At 43.7% G+C, this 17223-nt stretch overlaps 1 protein-coding gene across 1 annotated transcript in view; it reads right to left on the bottom strand.

Moving 5' to 3' along the window:
- The window catches only part of LOC307193308 (uncharacterized protein), a 1334119-nt gene extending 1321490 nt beyond the window's left edge, over nt 1-12629 (bottom strand). The window contains exons 1-2 of the mRNA XM_079935107.1: nt 12434-12629; nt 10521-10770 (exon numbers count right to left, since the gene is read on the bottom strand). The gene's annotated coding sequence lies outside the window, so the exon portion shown is untranslated. The remainder of the gene's footprint in view (nt 1-10520; nt 10771-12433) is intronic.
- Between the last annotated feature and the right edge of the window lie 4594 nt (nt 12630-17223).

The following is a 17223-nucleotide window of genomic DNA, read 5'->3' as shown; positions in this document are numbered from 1 at the left end:
GCTGCAGAACCAGGCAGAATTCAACAGAAATTTTTGAAGAAAAACTTCCATGAACTTTCACCCCAATTCCCACGCTGAGACAAATACTGAAAACATATTACGACAGAAGCAAGGTTTATTTATCCCAAAGACAGAATAACAAGTGTCATTTTTTTGTCTTTTAACTACACTAATCTGCAAAATATAAAAGAAGCTGAAAACATAGGCTAGTAATTTTTTGTTACATTACCATCTCTTTATTATAATCACTGAGGTCAAATACAGTAGGACGCATTTCATCATAACTAACTGTGCCAACCCCTGACGGGCTTTCCATTCTATACTAATTCACCATTAGGAACTATCATCCTTGATGTGCTAGTGCAGTGTGAGATTTTTCACGAGGAAGGGGGCAGGCAGGAAGGGACAGCTCTCTAGAATGTCAATTTGAGGTAGGGGCTGAATAGAATTTGAGGTGGAAACATGGGGCCACTGTGCAAAGTGAGAGCCAAGAACTGCCCACCTCTGGGTGTTCTGAGTTTGGGGACAACTCCTTTCTTCTACATCTTCCTTGCATCCCAATGAAAGAATTGAAAGGGGCTCAGTTATGCACTCCACCTCGCCCATAATATCTAGGGTTCACCCTTCAAACAGGAGCTATGAAGACCTGGGTCCGGGCCAAAATAAGCCTCGGGGACACGATATGAGGGCCACAAAAAGTGTAGGCAATGGAACTTCTGGTGTGAAGCGTCGAGGGAGGTTCAAGTGCTCTTCTTCCTTCTAGTGTGGAAAAGCCCCTCTTTTTCAGGAATTCTCCCGATTAAAGACACCCACAACTCCTGAACGGGCTTCTCCTCCAATTGCAACCCAAAGCTTTACATATGTCTTCATGTCCCTGGAGTTTTCTTGTGCCACTAAATGTGTAGATGTGTAGAGATGAAATTTTACCACCCCTAGATTCTCTAATTGTTTAATAGATTCCTCAGTGTCTCATCCGTCACATCCTTAAAGCTGTCCATCCACTTATCTTTACATTTGGAAAATCTGAACATGAGGCCAGCATCTACTTAAATGCTTATGCTCAGTATTGAATGGTGAAATTTAAATGTAAGTATAATAAAATATAAACACTGTATACCCCTGCCCCCCAGAAAAGACACCCACACCGCCGAAAGGCCAAGTCCAAGGGAAAGGAAGCAACGCATCCCCAGCTTGGCCAAGTCTGCTCTAGACTTCTAGAAAGTCCTATCCCCCCATCGAAGCCGTAAGAACCAGAAGCCTAAGAAGACCAACCCCGGGACGAGGGAAAGGCAGGGACCAGGTCACTTAGGCCAACCTCTGGCCTAGGCCCCAAGAAGGGCCCCTAGAGCCTCACCACAGTCCAGAACAGGTGCTCACCAAAGTACACAGCCCAGAAAAGGAGCTAGATCTACGGACAAAGGGTGTGTCACTACATGGAGTCCTTTTTCATACACGTATAGAGGAAGAGAGACACCTAAGGGCAAAGACAAAGTAAGTTGAAGTCACAGGGAGGTCCTCTACTCAGGGCTTTCCATTCAGGATTTGTAAGCTCTACCCAGAGCTCTTCCTTGGACATCTTCCTTGAAGAAGAAACAGAATGAAAAGATGTTCCAAAACCCATTTTTCTTTTGCTACAGAAAGACGACTCTATGAACATTGTTACGTATCATCTTTGATACATCATTTGAAAATCCAGAACATTACAATTATTTACGTATTACAATACATTATAAAAAATGTATAAAAATACATTACAAGTAATGACACCATCCCATTAAAATCCGACAAGTAAAACTCTTGAACACCGACTAGTTTCACCATCTTGCCAGCTTCCCAACTGCTGCTTGCAACACGAGCAAGAATCTAAAACACCAGCAGAGCAGAGGGTCCTCTTTTTAAGCCTGATTCAATGTTTGGGTCTCAAAATATATTCACAGAACCTGCAGAATAAGGGTAAATCATCAACGTGAAACTAGAAATGTTGTCAGGTTCAGCAGAACCTCTCAAAGGGATATTCTTTCTTGTCTTAATTTACACTGCTGGTCCCTAATGAATGGATTTGTGATATTCCATTTACCAGTTTGGTTCCTTGGGCCAGATACTTCTCTGAACCCCAATTTCTTCCCTGTAAAATGAGAATGTCACTAACACCTACTACATTGGGATTGGAGTGAGGCTCAAATAAGAGGATGTATAAGATACTGGTGCACAAATGTCTGAGGTTTCTGGGTAGTTATCACTTCTCTGAGAAACAGAACACTGAACTATGAATTTTAAGACATATACTTTATACCCACTCAGACCAATAATTAAGAAACTTAAATTTCTCTTCTTGGCTTTCCCCACCAGTGACTCATTATGAGAGAACTGCTGGAGTTGTTTGGATTTTTAAGTCACTGTATACTTCAAAATGTTAGTATTAAAACTACAGTACAAAATTTTAGGTATCATAGTCTACTAGGTGCCTACTCTAAGATTTGAAGAAAGAAGAAAATAACTGTAAGAGCTAGAGGGTCACAGAAATCAATTTCAAACATAATTTCCCTCCACAGTTATCTGTATCTGCCTAAATTTTTAGAATTACTTATTTATACATTCTAATTATCAGATTTTCAGGGACTTTCAAGTATGAATCACTTGAAACTCCATCATTCACTGAAACGAATACGTTGACCCACATATCCTGGGTTTTGTAAGACAGGGTAGCATCAATCTCCCACACACTGCAGGTTTATCTATCCTTATGTATGTCACACCACCCAATAAAAGATATATTTAAAAACAATTAACAGGAAGAATAAGTTTTGACTATAAAATATAGTCTTGTGGGGGTTTTGTTGCCATCAAAGCTCAAATACTTTTTTTCAAGGTGCCACCAGGTTGTCCAACACTTAAAATAGTCTAAATATCTGTCTATATCTTAAGGATATAGACAGCATTTGGTGGCTGTTAACTTACACTTAACCGAGATTATAAAACACTGTTACTGGGATGCCAAAAATGTTACATGGTACTTCATAGGAAAGGAATGCTGGGGCTTAGCAACTGCCCAGAGTCACTCACCAAGGCTATGCTTATTTTGCTATTAGTTTGGACAGGTTAATTTTCAAAAATTCTTCACATAATAAGCAGAAAATAACCTGAATTCCAATAGAATGGGTTATTTCTGTTCAAGTTTGTGGCTACCATTTAAATCATAATTGTAATGTAAACACTTGGCCCTACTTTGTATGTTTACATCACAGGTCCTTAGCCTGACACACAGCCTATTGGCTGACTCTGTTGGTTACCTACCCACAAGCCATCTCCCTTCAGTTTCGTTCTTCAGTTTCGTTCTGACACTATGTACTGATAGACATGATGGGCATCTTCCCAGGCTCAGGGTGCCACTTGATCAGTCTGAGCTGCTCAGAGCAATCGCATCCCCCTTGCTAGTGACTAGGTTTCAACATGGCCCTCGGTAGTTACCCTGGGAATCTTCTCATGGACTTCTTTGAAAGTTTTCCTCACTCCTTAAAAGATACAAAAGGCCAGGATGTGGAGAAACTGGAAGCCTCACGCATTACTGGTGGAACCCTCAAACCCACAGAATACTGTCGCCACCTTGGAAAACACTTTGGTGGTTTCACTAGAAAGTTTAGTAATGTACCATACAATACAGCAATTCAACTCCTACCTAGCTAGCTACCCAAGAGAAATGAAAACACGTGTCCACACACAAACGTACGCATAAATGTTCCTAACAGCATTATTCATGCTAGTTAAAAAACAGAAACAACCCACATGCCCTTCATCTGACGAATAGAAAAAGTACAATATATCCATACAATAAAACACTACTCAGCAATAAAAAGGAACAAGGTACTGATACATGCTACAATACGGATGAACTTCAAAAACTTTATGGTAAGCAAAAGAAGCCAGACAAAAAGATCACTATTGTATAATTCCATTTATGTGTGAAATGTCCAGAAAAGGCAAATCTAAAGAGACAGAAACTGCATTAGTGGTTGCCTGAGATCAGAGGGTGAGAAGAGAAATTGATTGCATTGGGCACAGGGGATATTTTAGGGGTAATAAAAAGTTCTAAAAATGGTGATGGTTGCACAACTCTGTACATTTACGTGTGTGTGTGTGTGTGTGTGTGTGTGTGTGTGTGTGTGTATGGGGGTGGGGCGGGAGAGAGAGAGAGAAAGTAAGGATTCAATCCTTCCTATCTTAGGTTCCCATGTGGGAACATGATGCTTGAAGCTGTAGCGGCTATCTCAGGACCAGAAGGAGAAAGCCAGCTAACCAGGAACCATGCATGACATGTGCTGAGCTGTTAAATTAGACGCTCTTGAAACAGCCCTAATCCAAATTTATTTAACGTGGAACCAAAAAATAAAATAAAATAAAAATCCTCACTTAAGTATCTCTTACTTGAAGCCAAAAGCATCCTGATTGATACGGACTAGAAGTACAGTCACCAGAGCTTTTTCACTGGTATAGGATTCACATATACATTGAACTTTGAAGATACACGTGCTACAGACTGAATGTCTGTATCCCCCCAAAATTCATAGGCTGAAACCTAAAAATATCAAAAATACAGTATTTAGAGGCCGGGCCTTTGGGTGGTGATTAGGTCATGAGAGTGGAGCCCTCATGAATGGGATTAGTGTCCTTATAAAGAGCTCCCAGAGAGCTCCCTTGCCTCTTCCACCAGGTGAGACCACAGCAAGAAAATAGCATCTGTGAACCGGGAAGCCAGCCCTCACCAGACACAGTACCTTGATCTTGGACTACTCAGCCTCCAGGACTGACAGAAATAAATTTCTGCTGTCTATAAGCCACCGAGTCTATGGGACTTGGTTATAGCAGCCTGACGTGACAAAGACGGTGCATTTGTGGTGATGTGTATATATATTCAGACATTTCTAACTAGGTTGCACACTATCCTGTGTGACATGAGATACATTTAAGATGGCACCTAGGAGCTGTTTTACTAAAAACATATTTCAATCCAAGCTTGCACTAGCACTTGCTGTCATTCCAGCCTGTCTCTCCTCTACTTTCTTTCATGTTCAGCATGAATCAAATGGCTTAAACATCCCAAATACATTCCAGTTATCACCCCATGTTTCATCCCTCCACATTTTTGCACATCATATTTTCCAAGCCTAGAATGTTCTTCCCTTTGACTACATGTTAAAATGCTATGCATCTTTTAAATCCCAACTTGGGAACATCTTCCCTGATCGCCAAGAATAATCACTCCCTGCCCTGATTTAATTCTATACCTTGTATATATCACTATTATCACCTCTGTCACATTGTATTGGAATTTGTTTTACTATTACTATCTCCCCTATTGTGAATGCTAAAGGGCATGAAGTTTAAATAAAAAACAGCTCTATCTTATATTTGGGTGACTTTGAACAAATCACTTTACTTCTCGGTCTCAATTTCCTCTTCTGTAAGATAAACATGGATATTATCATCCCATCTCTCTCAGACTACTATGAGACTTAACTAAGATAACATATGCAAGAGCATTTTATCAATTATAAAGCACTGACAAATTTTATTTCGAATAGATAAGGTTTTTTTTAAAGGTATATAATGGCCCACACAAATTAGGAAAAAGATGTGATCTCTCACCATTCATCAAAACAGCTCTAGCCGGGCTTCCCTGGTGGCGCAGTGGTTGGGAGTCCGCCTGCCGATGCAGGGGACGCGGGTTCGTGCCCCGGTCCGGGAGGATCCCACATGCCGCGGAGCGGCTGGGCCCGTGAGCCATGGCCGCTGAGCCTGCGCATCCGGAGCCTGTGCTCCGCAACGGGAGAGGCCACAACAGTGACAGGCCCGCGTACAGCAGAAAAAAAAAAAAAAAAAAAAAAAACAGCTCTAGCCAAGACTACCAATGAGCATTGACCTCCCAAAAGCCTAACCGCGAAGGTCTATTCTCAATCGTCATCTTGCTCAATCCACGAGCAGCACTTGATCCAGACGACCTTGCCTTCCTCCTGGACACACTCTCTTCACTGGGTTCCACCTCAGTGGAAGCCCCTTCTCACTATTCTTTACTTGCCCCTTCTCATCTTCCCCACTTCTAAATCTGGAGGGCTCCAAGGCTCAGTATCTAGACCTCTTTCCTTCCTATACTCACTCCCTTAGTGATCTCATCCAGTCTCATGACTTTACATAGCATTTAATTTTTTTTTTTTTTTCCTTTGGCCATGTGGCATGAGGGATCTTAGTTCCCTGACCAGGGATTGAACCCGTGTCTCTTGCAGTGGAAGCACAGAGTCTTAACCACTGGACCACCAGGGAAGTCCCTAAATAGCATTTAATTTCTTCCAACTCACAAATTTGTAGATTTCTTCCCTGAAAACCAAACTTGTGTATCAAACTGCCTAGATGTTTTAAGTATCTTAATGTGCTCAAGCTGAGCTCCTAGTCTCCCCCACCCTGAGTACACACTTCATCTCAGTTCATGGGCATTGGGTCCATTCAGATGTTTGGGTCAAAAAAAATCTCAGACTTGACTCCTCTCTTTCTGTCATACTTCCTATCCAGTCCACCAGAAATTCCTCCAACCAAAGTATCTTCAGAATTCAATCCTTTCTCACTACCTCCATGCTGCTTTTACCCTTGTCCAAGTTTGCCATCATCTCTCACTTGATAGCTGAAATAGCTTCCGAAATGGTCTCCCTTGTTTCTGCCCTTGCCCATCTTTGATCTCGTTGAACCCACCAGCCAGAGTCACTCTGTTACAGCATTAGTTATATCAGGTCAATCATTGTTTAAACCCCTTCATTGGTACCCCATCTCCCTCAGTGTAAGATCACAATGGCCTTTAAGGATCCATGTGATCTGCTCACCATACTCCTGTTTCCTCACTGACCTCATCTCCTACCATTGTCCCCTTTGCTCAGTCCACTCCAGCCACTATGCCCGCCTTGCTTTCTGTTGATAAACTAGACGCCTGGCCTGCCTCTGCCTGAATGCTCTTCTGCCTGATATCATGTGGCTCATTCCTTCATTTCGTTTATATCATTCCTCAGATGTCACCTTCTCTGTGAGGTCTTCCCTGGCCATCCCATTGAAAACTGCAATCCCCTTTCCTCCGACTCCCCATCTCCCTTTCCTGGTTCATTTTTCTCAACAGTAGTTGTCACCTTTTAACATATGTTTTACTGTCACTAGTAAAAGCTCCAAGAGTACAAAAATTTTTATTTCTTCTGTATCCTCAGTGCTTAGAGCAATGCCTGACACATAGATAGCATATTACTTAAAAAAATGAATGAGGAAAGAATGAATGAACAAAGTAGGCTTCATAGATTCATGATAAATATATTTCTAAACACCTGTATCTTCAACAATAATGGGCAGAAGTACCATCAAAGTTTTTAGAAATGTCTGACACTTAAAAGTCAGGAAATTTGAGGCCATAAAGAAGAAATCAAAGTAAGTTTGGGAACACTTAATGTTCCTAAAGAAACTCATAGCAAATAAGTAAGTAGCTATACTTCAATTAAATAAATAAGTAGAAACGAAACGGTACTCAAAATATAACAAAATATTCAGTTGATCACCCCCTAGACTTATTATAAAGTTCAAAGTTAAATAAATGCTTTCTATTTACTTGTAAGGTGCTTAGTATGTGCTGTATTTATCCTTTTAGAAGGCAGAGCTGAACATTTCGATTTTCTTCCTATGTAAGTTTCTTGTGAGTACCTTGGCAGACTTTTCTGGTTTCAATAATTCAAACTAATCATGTCAACAAACAGTTTTAAATAACCAAGACTATAAAATTTGATACTCAGAGTAAAGTTATTAAGTATACTTGGTTATAACCTAAGAATTAACATGACAGAAAAACTTGAAGGAATTTATCATTTTAAACTCTGTAATTACAAATTTTTATATTAGTAGTTGCTATACTAAAGGTATATAATCTGCTGATTAAAATAGATGTTGTCCACAAACAGAAAGTTGTGGATGCATATGGAAAAAAAGTTTCCCATTTTAATATTGATTTATCCCATGTTTTTCTTTTAAATTATTATCATTTCCAGGCAACTCTCTGCTGATAAATTACAAATGAGGATAAACAGTACTTTAACATTCCCATCAGAAACTTCCTAAAGGGTAAATGAATATAATCTCCCTCAAACTAAATTATCATTCAGGGATGGCCATGTATTTTGCTAAATTACAGATCTAGAAAATGAAAATCCAAGACTTTAAACTTCATTTCACAACGATATGCTATTCTTCTAAGTGTTGTATGTACTAACTGTGAGGTCTTTTATTTAAATAAAGACCATTCTATAAAAACTAACGTCAGAAAATGTGCTATAGTTCTTGATTTCCTCATCAAGAAATCACTGAACCATCACTTTAGATCATAGCTGAAAAGTGAATGAACAAAGTTTTTTAAACTATATCTAAGTTTACTCCTCACTGACAACATTGAAAATAGAGAATTTGTGTACATCAATTCTAGAAACTTGCTCTTATCTCAATTTACAGAAATTTCTGTAAGGAAAAGGAAAGGCCACATAGTACAAGAGGAAGTCATGACCTTCGGTAACGTGTTTATACGTAACAAAACTTAATAAATGTTGTTTTTTATCCATGCTTAACTGGATAAAAAACTTGAATAGAACATATTTTTAGAGAAAAGAACATATCTAAACATGTGAAAACTTCTATCCAAACTGACTGAATATTTCAGTGAATACTTTTGGTTAATGTGGCTTGAAACTTGCAAGGCAGTCAACAAAGAAAGTTGGAAGTATCAAAACATCACTGATTCGTTGTGAAAGGCAATAGTAGTAGCTTTTATTATAACTAAACATACTTACAGATGCTTACCCCTCTGTTAAGTTTTTTCTTACATATATGGTTTTAAAAAATATATTCCCCACAACAACTTCATGGGATAAGTGTTATGCTCCCCAATTATAAATGAGAAAACTGAGACCCCAGGAAAGCAAGTAAACTGGCCAAGGTTATCAAGATGAGGATTCAAACTGGGGTCTGTTTCATTCCAGAGTCTGTTTCTAAACCTCTGAGCCCAATGCTGGGTGGCCATTAAAACAGATTCAAAGATATTCACATCAGACATTTGTAGGTAAAACATTTGTTGGAAAATAATACTGCACTCTACACACACACACACACACACCCCAAAATATTCCAGCAGATAAACTTTTGTTGAAAACATTTCAGGAAATCTGACGTTTCCATGCAACACACTTTGCCGAAAGTATACTTCACAGAAAATTTAAAGCCTATTATTTCTTGAACTAATACTCCCTGAGCTAAACAGTCATACAAAATAATTGTTATTAATACACATAAAGTTTTCCATGTCAGTAACTCTACTGTTCAACAATTTAAAAATGAACTTCACAAGAGAGGATGCTCCTTAATTACAGGAGCAATCAACAAATCACAAAAATCTTAAAGCTAAAAGATTTCTTCAAGTTTCTTTAACCTAACCCTTCATTTTATAGATGACAAACTAAAGTCCTGGAAGATGAAGTAATTTGTCCAAGTTTCTACAACTAAAAAAAAGCAAATCATAATAATTTTTACTTACAGTGGGATAAAGATATTTCCAATTCCCAATTATCTTTTTGACCATACCTTAACATTTCTCAATTACAGTAATATATCAACGATATTCTCCATCTGTAGCATTTAAAACCACCTTGAACTTGAATCATTTTGAGGATCAAATCCTACAACTTCAATCATTTCAAAGCAACCTATTCTAAACAAAGAAAACTCTCACTTTCCATGGCAAACAACTGCTAAACAAGGAAAGTAAATACTGTATCAAAATACTTTTTATATTACCAACAGTATTTATGTGAATTTCGAATGGCTTTCTCACAGAGATGATCAAGAATGAATTATAAGACATAAAAGAAGGAATATAAGACTATTAATGACCACTATAAAAACTTAATGTCTACCATAAAGATTAAACAAATGTACAGCTTCTGTTGTTATTACATAGTAAAGTTTTTATTCTAACAGAACTTATTGTACTTTATATTGACTCCCAGCTAGTAGGAATTCATTTCCGTCTGACCACTTTTGGATTTTGTTTACCAAAATGAAATGTCAAATTGAAAAAAAATTAATGCAAACCACAAAAGTCCTGCTATGATAGAAACATTCAATGTGATATTTAAAAGCAAAATCAATCATAAATAAAATAGGACATTTGCCTATCGGACCCATCATTGTTACATAACCTTCCTTAGTAACTATATAATCCACGTTCATTATGTGTAATCATATCGAAGACACTGTCAGATTAATAAAATTTCCTTAGAAGTACCCAAATCGTCATTCCAGATGAAAATGAACCTACAAAAACCAGTTCAAAACAAGGAAATCCAAAGTCATAAATCACTTTGATCAGGCAACAGCTCAAAATAACTAGGCAATTCTCTAGTGGCGTAAGTACCAGCTCCAAAATGAAGTGCTTGTAGAGTATTTAAAAAGCAACATACCTTCTTTAAGGTGGAGAATTCCCAGTGATCAAATTGTAGTAATCCACATAGGGAAGGCATCATCAAAAATCCCAACAACTTTTAAGCAACTCCAAAGAAAAAAGTTTGGTAAGTTTCATTCAGGAATGACTTGATGTTGTATTGGTACTTCCATAACATTCACTGATAGAAAGATCCAGTAAGAACAATGCAGTACGAAGGAGTCAGTGCACTCATGATGCTTTCTAGATGCTGACAATAGTAATCACACCTATACAATTGAAATTAATTAGTGTTAGCTTCCAAGTCACTCAACACACTCAGTTTCTTTTAAAAAAGTAACCTTAGCGTTAATATATTTCTTTCTTTGACACAAAAATTCAAAACTACATAGCTCTGGCACTTGAACCGTTTCTAGCTGCAAGTTTTAATAATGGATATTACTGTACGAAATCACAACTTTAAGAAGTTCAAATAGACTATGTTTGGCTCTTTCCTCCAGGTGTTAGCAGCACAGTTTGAAGTTTCATCTGTCCGGTCAAACTGTAAAGGTGGGAGATAAAGGCAAAGGGTGGGAGGAAAGCTTCTAGCTCTGGGGTGGGGATAGGAGAGGGTAGCAGTGATAAATTAATTACCTTGGTATTTGGAACGATCTCACAAAACAGACCTGAAGATGATGACCTAAATTTGCATTTTCTAACTCAAGAGCCCTGTTCCACACATTCCCAATATTTAAACACTGCTAGAACATACCACGTTTGCCCACTTTCAACAAACTCCCAATTTCTGTCCCTAAATGTCTTTCTATGAACCAAGTGACTGGGCGGATGAACGACTTTGTGATAAAGTGGGAAAGTGCTGAAAGAAATGTCCTATAAAGCGGAGATGTTTACTAGGTGCGCAGTGTTCGCCTCATCTGAGCAAGAACCAATCCAGAAACACTGCGAAGTGAAGCTACTTGGGAAACAAAGTTAAGGAGTCTCCTTTTGCCTATAAACACGGAGGGAATTGCGCTGCCTCTCCACCCCGCAGAAGCTGCAACAGCCATCCCTCTTTTGGGCGGGCGTGGCAGACAGAAACAAAAGGTTAAAACACAAAAGGCGGGGCGGACCGCTGGGTCTGTGGAGCTTCAGGCGCTCGCGTTCCCCTTTCTACTCAAACACATTGAAATGGGGCGGGGGTGGGGGCCCGCGTTAAGTGAGAGAGGTGATGATGGATCGCCAGCACCGCGTAGGTTATTCTGGGTGGGTCGTGAAACTGAGAGGGGTGGACGGGATGGCCGACTCTAACTAGTGGTCCAGGCCCCATCCCTCCATCCCTGCATCTCTGACAGTCGAGAACCTGTGGCTTCTTCCTCCAACCTATCCCAGCCCCAAAGAAAACTTTCTGAACTCTTACCTGTTTGCTCTAACACCCTCGACCGCAAACACAAGAGTCCAATACCCTACCACCCAAACCTCTTCTGCGTTCTCGTGCTGCAGCTTTGGGTATGGTGCGTTGGATCTGCGCAACGCTTCGCAGGCTGTTAAGTTATAAAATGGTGAGGGAACGACCCCCGCTTCCATATCTCTGTCCTTGGCAGGACCAAAGTCAGACCCGGCAAGTCCCAACCATTTCAGCACGCTTCCCTCCGGTCTGCGCGCAGCTAGGAGAAAGCGAGGCAATGCCCCCTTGAGACACCCTTCCCCCCATCCCCCCAGCTCCTCATATAAAGAGGCACTTGAGAGAAATGCCCGCCTGGCTTTTGCCCATTAGAAATAAACAAATAAAACAATCTGTGCAAGTTCCTTAAAGAACAAAAGAGAAGGGAACAGGGAAAAGGAGGTACAACTTGGCCAAACTTCGCCACCGGACTGCTCCTCGGTCCTCCGGAGGGCGGGGAGCGGGGCGCGTTGCGGGGGAGAGAGATAAACAAGACAACAGTCCCCACTCACCTTCTTCCCCACTTCGTCGCACTTCTGAGAGACGTCTCCCTTGTCGCGGTCCTCGCGGCGCTCGGACACTTTTGTGTGGGCTGACAGCGGAGAAAGTCGCGGCGGCAAAGTTGCGAGAGGGAGATACCCGCGCGTCCGGGGGAGAGGGGAAGAAAGAGAGTTCATCAGAGTTCCCCCTTTTGTTCCAAGTCCCGGAGCAGACAAAGAGGCGGCGAGCGGCGGCAGGTTTCTCCCTCTCACCCCTTCTTCCTCTCTCTCTCCCCTCCCCTCCCCGCCCCCTCCCTCTCCCCGCATCTCCCGCCCGGCCGGGAACCTCGGAGGCGAGCCTGGGCGGCTCAGTCCCCAGCCCATTGCAACTCTGCCACGACCCTCTCCTCCCACTACCTCGCCCGAAACTTTCCCCGGGAGATGCCTGTCCTGGTCCCCTCCACACCCACCACGCTGTCTAACGCGCTCAAGTCTGCGGGGGGAGAGGGGGAGGAATCTCCAAAATCATTGTTTCCGGGAGATGCACCTCTTTGTTTGCACTTTCCCTGCCAATCAGTGTGAGCAGTCCACTTTGGCATCGAGTTTCTGTCAGTTTTTCCTCTTCCCAAGAGACAAAATCCGAAGGGCAAGGGGTCAACCACAGAAGATAAAGGCGCTCACACAATTGGAGGTGGGGTGCACCCTAGGCTCTCCATCCTGGTTCCTCCCCTCGGATCACCCCCTCCACCCAACACACCAAAACAACTCAAAGGGGCATCAAGAAGTGTTAGAAAACTCTCCCCCCCCACGCCCACCCCCACTCACTCTGTCCCTTGGGAGCTCCCTCTAATCCGGAGGACAAAGCCCAGCTCGGGGTCCCACCAGGACCTCCACCCCTAGGGGCTACCTGTTGCTGCAGGCGCTGCGCGACTCGGTCCAGGGGCGCCGAGGGCGGATTCCCACCTCGAGCATCGCACCCACCTCTCAGACCCCAAACTTCTCCTAACCTCAGACCGAGACTGCACGGCTCTCCGGGAGACCGCGCTCCCTCTGACCCTGGAGCCAAGCGCTCCTCACCGGCTCCCTTCTCTACACCACTGCCGTGTCCTCGCTCCAAAGATCAGACTCAGGGTCCCTGGCTGCCTCCCCATCCTCTACCCCCTGGCGAGGCCGAACATCCCCTCTTACCGTCCCCTCCCCCACTGCCTTGCCCCAGGCAAATCGGGTGTCTCGGACCAGGAACAGCTCCGCACTCTTCCCCAGGCCCTTTACCAGTCGTTCCCCAACCTCCAGAACTGGGGACCCCATCCTCATCTCCCCCATCCTTAGACCCTCATCCCAGCTGCGGGCCACAGTATTGGCGCCCTGAGTGACTCAGAGTAGCGCTAATTTTCCTTCTAGATCTTACTAGAATTGAAGAGGAGGAAAGCCGGAGATGGGGGAAATGGGAGAGAATGGGGGCCCGCAATGGGAAGCATTTTCTAGGGCAAAGGAAAACAACAACAACAACAACGAGCATTCCAAAGCAAACATCCACCCTCCAGGACGTATCCGGCCCATCGCCCACCTTCGCCTCCACCCTTTCTCCTTCCCCATCCCAGACTTGGGATCTTTGGGTCGTGAAGTTTGGGGGTAAAGGGATGCGGTACAAGGAGGCTTGGGAACCTGGGACCAGTGTCCAGGGTTGGGGTGGAGGTGGCGGATGCCTGAAGGAGGAGGTGAGGGAAGGAGCGAAGAGCCCCTGCTGAGTCCGGAATGTTGCAGCCGACGGTCCCGGTACTCTCCCGGCGACTCCTCGCCAGGTCTCTCGCCCAGAGCAGAACAAAGACGCCGCGAGGAGCGCTTCTGTCCTCGCCTCCCGGGGCCCGCACCCCGCCCTCCGCTTTGCTTGCACGAGCCCACGCCGCTCTCGGAAACTTTGCAACCAACTTCCCCCAGAGTTAGCGCGCGCGGCGCAGGGAACAGAAGAAGAAATGGGGAGAGTCGTACCCGGGGACCAGAGATGCCCTCTTCCCCGTCCCCTCCCGGACGAGGAGCAGCACTCCTGGCGCCGCCGCTCCCACCCGCGCGCAGGGTGACCCACGGTGCAAGGGCCAGAGGAGCACACGTTTTCCCCGGCTCCCTGAAGAGAACGAAGAGGGTTTTCGTTTGGATGCGTGCAGGGCTGGGTAGTGAGGTCGAGGAAAGAAATGGCAAATAGAGAAGCGGGCGGAGGGAAGACGGAGGGCGGTGGCTCGGACTGCGCGGGAGGCGAGGGCGCGGGCGCGAGCGCGAGTGTGAGCCGCGCCTTTCGGGCCGGGTTCCTGCGCGCCCCGTCCGGCCTTCCCAGCTCGGCGAGCAGCCGCGAGGCCTTAGAGTCAGGGCCCGGGGTCCGGGGCCGCCCGGCCCGCCTCCTGGCGCATCGGCCTGCTCACCTGCCTGGAGCCTGGACACCTGCGCCGCCTCCTCCTGGAACCTCGGGTCTCCTGGGCGGCTCCTCGCCTACTGGGAACTCAGAAGCCTCATCCTAGGTTAGGGATCTTGAACGCTCCACAACCAACCGCAAAGAGAAAACAGCCCCTATCCACTCCTGTCTGGCACATTTTCCTCTTTGTCTAATTATGATGACTTCCAGAATTGTCTTTTTAGGAGAAGTCTCCCCTCCCCTCCCCCCCCCCCACCCGCGACAAACCCTTACTTTCCGCTCTTCTCAGGGATCTGCTTGGAAAATAATGAAAAGGCAGTACTTCGAGACAATTCAATTCTGCTGCCTCTCAAAAATACTCGAGTTATGGGGTAAATCAACGAAGAATTGCTAACTTCTAAATAATACCCAATACTCCACTGACTGTTGTGGCCTAATTGAATCTATTCAACCATTACCAAACCTTTTGAAAATATCGACTGATTGTTTCTCTCTTTTCTCAAGAAATGAGGGGGAAGGGCCGTTTGCCAGGTGAACAGTCAATATGACTTCAAGAAGGTTTGCTCCCTGCTTTATGAAACACTCCTGTCAGGGCTGTTCGAAGTATCTCTTTCCCAACCTGCTTGCGGGGAAAACAAGTGATCTCCTCCCAAGAATCTTGATCCTTAACTGGTCAGAGCTCCCCCATCTCCACTCCTGGGCTTCTCTGTGTATGACAATAGCCACTGCTACTTTTGAAAAGGATGCCATCGTTTCTCAGATGCCACCATATTATTAATATTTTTAAATTAATTAAAATGGTGGCTATACCAGAGCAAATGGACTTAGAGATCCAAGTATTCTCTCTGAACTCACAATGTGGCCACCACACTTGGGACTCCACCCCTGCCATTCCTACGGCAGGCTGACAGCATCCTGCAGCTCTCCCTTCTCTGCTTCTCTGCTCAAGGGCTTCCTTGAACAGAAGAAGACCCCACTTTGCTAGTGCAGGAGGGCAGGCTAGAAGGGCCAGGCAGAAAATGCCCCTCAGAGAAGCCCTCAAGCAATCGAGGATGCAAGTCAGTCTAAAACTACCCCAGCTTCCTCACCTGGAGGTAGGACTAGACTTACTCAGTTGTATTCTGCACTGTCTCCCACAGGTCCTCATCTTTGAGCCTCAGTTTCCCACAGCAGTAACTTGCTCTCTAAGGAACCCCATGCTGGCTCCCTTCCTTACCTGTCTCCCCGTACTTTTAGTGCTTTCTGCCATCACATCCCAAACAGGCCACAGTACTTGCCCTTGAATCCTGGTCTCATGGTCATCTTCTGCAGGAACTCAGCCTAAGACACCTCTCAGATATGTGCTGTTTAAAGGGAGGAATCCACTCTATTCAGAGAACGAAGCTACAAAATCAGGTTTTCCCTGGAAAAGAGGTTATTTCAGCAATGAAAAGTGTTTAAGTTATCTAGTTTACTTTCTGGGTCATACTTTAAAATTAGATATTTTACTAAATAAAGTATAGAATCGTACCTCGTGTGTGTGAAATTTTTGTACATAGATTCATAAGAAAAGAAGTTCTTTAAGTCTGATGCCAGCAGACAGCAAAGCAACAGCATGTTCTATTAGAATCACCTTTTTAAAAACTGAATTAGAAGTAACATAGAGGGCTTTTTTTGAGCCTCTGATGAGAGTTAAGAAGGATGACAAACACATCTCATACTATGTCTCAATGTGACCTACCTAGTCAGTAATATTTCCAGTGAGAGATGCTACGGTGTTTTTCACCAAACTTCTCACAGCACAAATTGGCCAACTGTTGCAACAGTTTTTATGAAATTATATATTAAATCTTATTCTGCTCTTAGCCATCATTATGAATCAGTCCTCAAGTATCCACATAATTAAAAGCCCCAGTGCCATTCCTAGCTCCTAGAACTTTCCTTCTTGGGTTGCTTTCACTGCTGTTTTTCTTAAATTCTTCCTGTGATGGTCCTCACTGCTAGTCACCAAATTTTTGTTGTTCTCCCTCTGGGCACATGTTAGGAATGCAATTCCCTACTCCCCTTGAATCAGACGGAGCCATGTCATCTGTTCTGGCCAATGAAATGCAAGCAGAAAGCTTGCCAGGTGGAAGCTTTAAGAGCCAGTGTATGATTTCACGTGTCCCTTCTCCATCTGCCTCCGTGCTGGATAAGGTTGCTGATTTGCCCTGGGTACCAGGGTGAGCCCCCTCCACAGCCAACCTCGGTGATCATTTTGTGTTAGCAAAACAGTAACCCTTTCTTGTCCTAAGCCACTGAGATTTTAGGGTCGTTTGTAATCACGGTACAACCTGGCTGCTTCTCACTTGTTCAGATACTCTCAGTCATTTATTTTTACAAAGTTATACTTCTGGTTTCCTTATGGGTTTGGGATCTTGGAAAGTTTATGCAGTAGCTC

The sequence above is a fragment of the Stenella coeruleoalba genome (genome assembly GCF_951394435.1).
Source record: "Stenella coeruleoalba genome assembly, chromosome: 10".
NCBI classification, from domain to species: domain Eukaryota; kingdom Metazoa; phylum Chordata; class Mammalia; order Artiodactyla; family Delphinidae; genus Stenella; species Stenella coeruleoalba.
This window is presented reverse-complemented; position numbering and strand designations above follow the sequence as displayed.